The 9,151-nt window shown below is 32.3% G+C and overlaps 1 pseudogene; it reads left to right on the top strand.

Moving 5' to 3' along the window:
* The first annotated feature begins 2,040 nt into the window (after window positions 1-2,040).
* On the top strand, window positions 2,041-2,159 carry LOC112472513 (annotated as a pseudogene).
* The last annotated feature ends 6,992 nt before the right edge of the window (window positions 2,160-9,151 follow it).

The following is a 9,151-nucleotide window of genomic DNA, read 5'->3' as shown; positions in this document are numbered from 1 at the left end:
AACTACAAGCATGAATTATTAAAAGGTAACTTGGGAAAAGAGAAGAGAAATGAAAAGTAGCATGGCTCACAGTAAAATAAAATTACCACATCTTTATTTACTCCCTAAATTAAAATTTATTCTCCTATCTTCTGTTATTTCAACAAATCTCCATGAGAATTTTCTCTTTGCATGTAAAAGAGATTTCCATATTACCATATATTTCATTATCATGAATAGTAAGGCAAACTTACAAATTCTGTTTTAGTAGACCAGAGTTGAAATCTATTACAGCAAATACTGTACAGGAGCTACAACAAATAACTAGGAATTAAGATAGAGTGTCTTAGACCCTGTACTGCAGATATAAATCAAACCAAAAATTCTTGAGTTCTTCCTCAGCAAAATTAATACAATCCTTTAGTTTGGGATAAAAAAAAGTTTTAGAAAGCTGCATTCCATTCCAGACAGCCAATAAGTAAAACTATTTTTAATAATTGAGAATTATATATGTATTATGTTTAATATATTAAATATAATTTTGTTACATATTTGTATTATATATTTACATATATGTATTATACAGTTATGTGTGTGTGTATGATAAAGTTTTGTAATATAAGATTCTCAAAAACACAATGGCTTAAGTATAACAGAGATTTATTTTCTCTCATATGGTAATCCAGTGGGGAGATTTTAGGGAAAAAAAATAGAGCATCAGGAGAAAAGTATCATCTTCTTTAAAAAGACTCATTGGAAGTTGTAGGCATCATGCACATACTGAATGATGCAGTCACAAGACTTACCTAGCTGCAAAGCAGACTAGGAAATATTTGTAACTGGGTGGCCATGCATCTGGTATAACTTGAAGGATTCTATTACCAAAGGAAAGAGGAAATGGATCTATTTACTATACATATAAAATTTGTATACACATATATTTTCCACGCATGTATAATTTCACGTGTGTGTATGCATATATATATTTTATATATTTATATATATTTATATATATTTACATATATTCGTATTTGAAATCAAACTCAAGAATTAGCCAGTGAGATGAAACAAAGACTTTACCAGGAAAAACAAAATAGATTTGAAATAAAAAATATATACTAATTACAGAATGTATAGAATTCATTCTAAAAAGCATATGTGAAATTCTTAAATTGTGAGTAGGAAGAAAAAGGTTAAGAGCTAGAACTTAAAATCTCTGAGGGAGGCAAACATGTTCTACACCATTCATTTAAGCCGTCTTTCATTTGAGCAGCATGGCAGAGTGGAGAGAGCTGTGATTTTCTTATCTAAAACATATAATGCCAACACTGGGATTTTGTGAGGGTTAGCTAGAACTAATTTAGAAAACGCATGGATATATATATAATATGTATTTACCCAACACAATGCTTAGCACATACTAAGTATCTTACAAATGATGCTTTCATTAGTGTTACTTTAAACAAATATTTATTTAAGAATTACATTACAGCCATTAGTATTTAATAAAGATGCACAGACAAAATAAATATCCCAGTACTCAAGGAATATATGGAGTCTATGAATAATGCTAATTAGGATAATAATTTTAATAATATGTAAAAAAATTTAAGCTCACGATGCTACGTGATCTCAAAGGAAAGTTACCTATGCAGTAAAACTGGATGTGTGTATAAATTCCACCAGCTCTATCAGTCTTGTATTTTGTAAATACTTATATGAATATTTTTTTTATTTTTATATTTATAGTGAGCAAATAAAACTACTGATATTAGTGATAATACAATTGAGTCAAAGATTTAAATGATCAAGCTTGTAAACTCACTAAACTTTAGCATTAATCAGCCACTCATTGTGCTATATTCAATCTGTACTAACTAGAAGAAAAAATAACAAATTTAAAACATATTTAAAATGCTAGATATACAGCATCAAAAATAGTGACTAAAACAAGACCTGTTATGGAGAACAAACAGATGTCATCCAGAAATTAAAGGGTCACAGTGGGAAAAATGCAGAGATAGTTAAATGTATAGAGATCAGTATTAAAATATTCCTATTGTCTATGGCCATGCCACTCTGAACGTGCCCAATCTTGTCTGATCTCAGAAGCTAAGCAGGGTCAGGCATAGTTAGTACTTGGTTGGGAGACCACCTAGAAATACCAGGTGCTGTAGACAAAAAAAAAAAGTTCAAAAATTCATAGAAATTTAACAGAAATATAGTATATTACTCATTGTCTATGTCAAGAAATAAAAGTTTATATTCAACATCCCTTACCCATATTTACAGAAGGGTTAATTAACTATTCTTGAATCAGCAGCTAATCATCTGCTCTATCTCCTACAAAATTCCTTTTAAATTTCTTACAAAAGCACCATCAGTAAATCTTTCTGCCCAGCATTAAAATAATTTCTTCTGTCTACTGAGAAAGCTAAGAAAACTAAGCTTTAAGGACGTTTTCAAGAAATCTAAGAGAACTAAACTACAAGGTGAAAATTATTTTTGATAATCATTTTCATTGTGTATATTCAATATTTAGTTCAATTTACTATATTAAAATAATACATAATTTACATATTTTAACTGTTGAGGGGAATAAAAGTGTCCTTACTACTCAATTCTTATAGATTTTACTTTCATAAATATTTTTTACATTAACAAATTGAATATTTTATATGAATGTACATAACTACATCCCGGTTTTCAATGAATAATTATTGTACTTTAAGTGGACCAGCATGTGTCCAAACATTACCCAGGCTTTGATATGGAGTCTGGATGAAAATCAATGCAGACCCATTAATATTTAAAAGAAAAGTAAAGGTTTCTCATTCACCAAATCAAATCCACCTCTTAGAAAGGGACAAAGAAAATGGAAATATACAGATACCCCCAAGTCCCCAGAGCCATCCTGCAGGAACTCATTATAAATCAAACATTAGCATCTCTTTGCCAGAACACATCTGAAAGCACCCAAGACCATAGACTGGTAGGTCTGCTCCAGCCAGGAAACCACTTAATGCTAACCTACGCTTGCAGGATAGGATATTGAGGGTAGGAGGGTTGTGTTATGTACCTGGCTACCCTTAAGCTGAGAGCCTGGCTTTCTTGAATCAAACTTCTACCATTGTGTCTATGGAATTTCAGGCTCATTCCTCATTCCTGCCATGTGTTGTAGGCTCCATGATAAGATCTCTGCCTTGGTTTCTCCATTACATTTTCTTCTTCTACTGGGATAAAAGTCTTGATGAAGACTCTAGACAGCAAGAAAAACTCTGGCCTCTGAACTCCTTCTCAGAGAGCTAGATTCTACAAATGAATATCCCGTTTTGTCAAAAGCCCTATTTCAAAAATTACAGTGAAATCACAGTGCTATCCTTGATTGCATGTATCTATGCACTGTCTGGATACTCTGGTAACTTTGTACTCTCCAATCCCAAAGCAATCTCTTTGTACAGTCTTATATATCTGTAAACTTCGCCACCATTCTCTTTCTCTCTGTGACCTACCTGTAACCTATCTTTGAGTCTCAGCATTTTAAACAGCAGTACTTCTCAGTCCATTTTATTAACTTGATAGCTTTGGAGAATAAAGTTCTAAAGAAGATCAAATCCCTTTCCCTTTAACCAAGAACTCATTCCATTTCCTGGACATTTTGTAACTTTCGGTACCACAGACTTTGTTAATGCTGACTAGTTTATGTTTACATATTCTAAAATAATCAATATCTCTATCTAATCATAAGGGGGAAAAAAAACCAGACAAATCCTAATTGAGAAACATTTTAAAAAATACCCAACCAATCAATTTCAAAACTGTCAAGATCATCAAATATAAAGAAAATCTCAGAAATTAGTCACAATCAAGAAGTGCTTAAGGAGATGTGACAACTAAATGTAATGTGGTATCCAGGATGACATTCTGGGACAGAAAATAGCTTTAGAGAAAAACTGAGGAAATATGAATAAAGAGTGGGCTTTATTAATAATTATCAATATCTGTTCATTAATTGTGACAAATGTAGTATAGTGATATAAAATGTTAATAACATTGAAATTGGTTGAGGAGTGTATAGGAACTCTCTGTACTAGCTTTGTAATAATTCTGTAAATCTAAAACTGTTTTAAAATTAAAAGTTATTAAAAGGAAACAACATAATATGATAATGGTTATATATTTTACTTTATTTTACTTTACTAATTATAGAAATAATGCTCCTTGCCACAATTTTCCCAAACCCCCTCTTTTTTTTTTTTTTTTCATTAAATTCAACTTACTCATTTCTTTCAAAGATATATAGAGATCTCTCCTTTTTCCTGAGCAGATCGATGAGGTTATTTAGGGTCAGGTTATCTATAAATATTAGGACAGGTTTTGTGGAGAGTTGAAAGAAGAAGCTTCATTTGGATTTGAAAGAATACTTAAAATCATTTTTAGTTAATTATTTATTCCTGAAGTTTCTGACCCTTCCTTTTGTATATTGATTTACATGAGCACAAGCAAACATCTTGTATGCTTTATAAAGTTTTCATTATGCTTTCTTTCTCTATCTTCAGAATGCATCTTCTCAAATGGCTTATTTTCCATCATCTAAGCATCTGTAGAAACAATGCCCTCTCCTTCAGCAGTGATAATAGTGGAGTATATAGAAGACTTAGGAAAAATAGAAGCTCCATTACCTAGTAGCTTTTTGACCATGAACAAGCTCTGCAACTTAGCTTCTTCTATCTCTAAAATAGAAATAATACCAGTAATAGACACATATGTATGGTAAGGATTAAATGAGATAGTGTATTTAAAATGTGTAGCATAGGACTTACAACATAATAAGTTCTCAAGAAATGGTAGCTATTGTTTTTAGGGCTATGGTCTCCTATGAACCCTTGTGTGACATAGAAGGCAAACCACCGGTTGTGAAGTGATAAAACATAAAACTTTACCTTCTAAGACTTGGAGTCAGAACAGAACAAGAAAATAGAAAAAAAGGCTATGCATTGATAAGGCAGTGATGGCAATGTGCAAAGTCAAGAAAGCAGATGGAAAGGTAGAACAGCCTGGCTTTCCCCATGGCTTTATAACGTCTATGTAATGTACAGTGGCTATTGTCAGATTATTACCTCTTCATATGTGTAAAGACATCATCAAAGTTGTGGTTTTGAACTTAAGAAAATTTAGTTATTGTTGAGACCCACTCCAATTTCTAGGGAAGACAAAAAGAGGGCAGAAAGAAAATGTCATTATTTACCCATAATTATCTTCGGAAACCACACCAAAATAGTAAGTATTGCATGGAATTATTCAATAATTAAGTGTTTATTGAATAAATTTACCCTCATGAGGCAACCAACAGCTTATTTTTATTAATATTGCATATTGCATGCATTCTACATATTTTATCTTGTTTACTGCTCACTACAAACCAATGACATAGATTTGCATTATCTTTATTTCAGAGAGAGAAGGTAAAGAGATTCTATAGCATGCCCAAAGTCACTCAGCTATGAAAAGTGATTGTGCTCCAGGTATCTCTAACTTCAGATAAATAATGAAATACTATTCCTTGTGCAAGCACTAGAGGCACAATAGTGAGTAACATAGAACCCATGCCCTCAAGGAGCTGACAGTCCAGTGGGAAATACAGATGGGTTAGCGAGGTGCAACTGCTGTAGGATCACACGGGCAGAGGCTTTAACCCAGAGACAAACATTTAGCATTCATGGCTCACATCACTAAGAGAAACACATTTTCCACTTGGTTCAAATATATGAGGTCCTTAACAGCAGTAATTGTATTGTATCCTTGGGTTATGCTGAAGTATATCGGTAATGGTTTAGCACACCTACTTTAGAGAGAGAGTATGTGGCTACCCTAAGTAGTTACTTAATTCCAGGTGATTTGGGATATACTGTGGCTTCTAGGATGCTAATAATCACATGACCTCATAGGAAGATATCTTTACAGGGGAACTTAGAATAATGCCTGTCACATAAGTACCCAAATATATGTTTGGTTCTTTTGTTTTTGCAGTTAGCACTATGCCTGGCAAAGGTAGGCATTCAGTAAATGTTTTTAAGTCACTGTAGAGGTTATGAAAACTATGAATATATTTTAGACGATGCTGACTTAATGGGGTAAGAAACCAGTCTGACATAAAATGAATAAAAACAGGAAAACAATAAATAAATAAATACTCTCTTCCACCAGGGTATGTATAAAAATGTAGACAATTGCCAAAGGTATATACATGGCAGAATTTGATCATGATGCTGTCAACCAGTCTTCTTCTGATTTCTCTATCTGTATTTCTATCCCTTCTGCTGCCTCTATTACTACCACATAAGCTTCTCCTCAGCTTCTACCATCACTCAGGAAATTCTCTATCTTTTGGGTAGGAATGGTGTGGGCAGTAGTTGTTGATCTCCACTAAGCTTGATCATTGCCTTAGATACAGGAAAAAAATTCTAGACCTGCTAATTGTCTTCTAACTTCTCCATGGAATTGATCCTTTTATTCTGAATCTTCTGTTATGAACTACAATGGAAGGGATGAAGAGAAGTAAAGCATCATATGAGAACTAGAATGGAGACAAGACTCATCTGAATTTTGTAGTTTCATTAGAATAAGTGACAGAAGAGTCTTAGAAATTACTTAGAAGGTATTTAAATAGGGAATGAAGAAGTCAAATTGTCACTTTGTATAGATGACATGATTCTCTATAGAGAAAACCCTAATGACTCTACTGTATTTGTTTATTATTTCTAATAGTTTTTAGTAAAGTTTCAGGATACAAAACCAATATTAAAAAATCCATAGCATTCCTATACTCTAATGAATTTTCAGAAAAATAAATGAAAAAAAAAATTCCTTTTGCAGTTGCAACAAAAAAATAAAATACTTAGGAATAAACTTAACAAAAAATGTGAAGGACGATACACTGAAAACTATAAGACATTATTAAAAGAAACTGAAGAAGACACAAAAGATAATCCCTATTCTTGGATTTGAAAACACCAACATAATTAAAATGACCATATTACCTAAAGTATTATACAGATTTAATGCAATCCCCATCAAAATCTCAATGGCGTTTTTTAAAGAAATAGAACAAAAAATCAATCAGATTTATGTGGAAGCGAAAAGGACCCTGAATAGCAAAAGCTATCCTGAGATAAAAGAACAAGGCCAGAAGTATCACTCTGCTTGACTTTAAATTATACTACAAAGTGACAATAATCAAAACAACATGGTATTGGCAGAAAAACAGACACACAAATCAATGGAACAGAATTGAGAGTCCAGAAGTAAACTGCCGCATGTATGGGTAAATAATTTCCAACAAAAAAGCCAAAACCATACAATGGAGAAAGGAAAGCCTCTTCAATAAATGGTGCTGGGAAAATTGGAAAGCCACCTGCAAAAGAATGAAACTACACTGTTGTCTATCACCACACATCAAAATTAACTCAAAACGGATTAAGGACCAGAATGTGAGACCTAATACAATAAATTACATAGAAGTAACAATAGGTATTAAACTCACAGACCTTGGATTTAGAGAAGATTTTATGAATTTGACCTCAAAGGCAAGGAGAGTAAAAGCAAAAATAAATGAATGAGACTATATCAAACTAAAAATCTTTTGCACAGCAAAAGAAACCATTAACAAGGCAAAGACGGAACCCTCAAAATGGGAGAATGTATTTGCAAACAACACGTCTGATAAGAGGCTAATATCCAAAATATATAAAGAACTCATAAAACTCAACAACAACAAAAAAAACAATCCAATCAAAAAATGGCCAGAAGACCTGAACAGACACTTCTCCCGAGAAGACATACAAATGGCCAAAAGAATTATGAAAAGATGCTCAACCTCACTAGCTATTAGGGAAATGCAAATAAAAACTACAATAAGATACCATCTCAACACCTGTTAGAGTGGTTATCATCAATAGGACAAGTAATAACAAGAGTTGGAGAGGTTGTGGGGTAAAAGGAACCCTCATATACTGCTGGTGGGAATGTAAATTAGTACAATGACTATGGAAAACAGTATGGAATTTCCTTAAAAAACTAAGAATTGAATTATCATATGACTCAGCAATCTCTCTTCTGGGTATTTACCCCCCAAAAATGAAAAACATTTATAAACAAAGCCATAATCACCATGGCGTTCACTGCACCATTATTCATGGTGATCAGGACATGGAAGCAACCAAAGTGTCCTATGATAGATGATTGGATAAAGAAGATCTGGTCATATATACAATAGAATATTACTCAGCTATAAGGAAAGATGAAATATTGCCATTTGCAACAACATGGATGGGTCTTGAGATAATCATGCTAAGTGAAGTAAGTCAGACAGAGAAAGGGGTCAAATATTTGGTGACGGAAGGAAATCTAACTTTGGGAGGTGAACATACAATGCAATATATATACGACATACTGTTGAATTGTATACTTGAAACTTATTTGATTTTATTAATATCACCCCAATACTGTTTTAAAAACAGAGATTACTTAGAAGATTACTTGTAAATTATAAGATTAATTGCAAATTGCTTACAAAATTAATTCCCAAATCTAATCTATCTTTCATGTGTAGGAACTAGAAAACAAGTTAATTTCATCACTATGATAACAATCCAGAATTTTCCTAATGAACCTAGAGGTTATAACAACAGCAGAAATGAAAAAGTAATATTTTTAAAGGAAGAAAAATGTTTTCTTTTCTAGAAGACCCAAACTTTAATTTCATGTCTGATGCTCATAAAACTATTGTAATGAATTTGTCTAGCATGATTATGGGGTGCAGTACAGCTCTTGAGATGAAATTTTGTTCTATTGTAATTTTGCTCCAAAGCACTATATCATTAAAGTGAAATATTAATGATATTTTGTTACAATTGTCAAGAAAATTATGGACAGGATTCCAAAAACATAAAAACTTGGAATTGTTTTAGAAACCTACATTTTTAAACTGTACTGTTCAAAGACAATCAACTTCTTAAGAAAATAATGTATAACAGCTCTCATTTATCATGGGTATTTATTATTCTAAAATTACATAAATTTTCAGCTGAACCAAAAAGCAGCAGTAAAAGAATTTATATGAAAGGTTATCTAGAATAAAACAGTTCCCTTTAGAATAATTCCAAAGAAACTC

This window comes from Pteropus alecto, unplaced genomic scaffold (assembly GCF_000325575.1).
Source record: "Pteropus alecto unplaced genomic scaffold, ASM32557v1 scaffold76, whole genome shotgun sequence".
Lineage (NCBI taxonomy): Eukaryota > Metazoa > Chordata > Mammalia > Chiroptera > Pteropodidae > Pteropus > Pteropus alecto.
The sequence above is the reverse complement of the archived record's forward strand: the minus strand, read 5'-3'. Positions and strand labels throughout refer to the sequence as shown.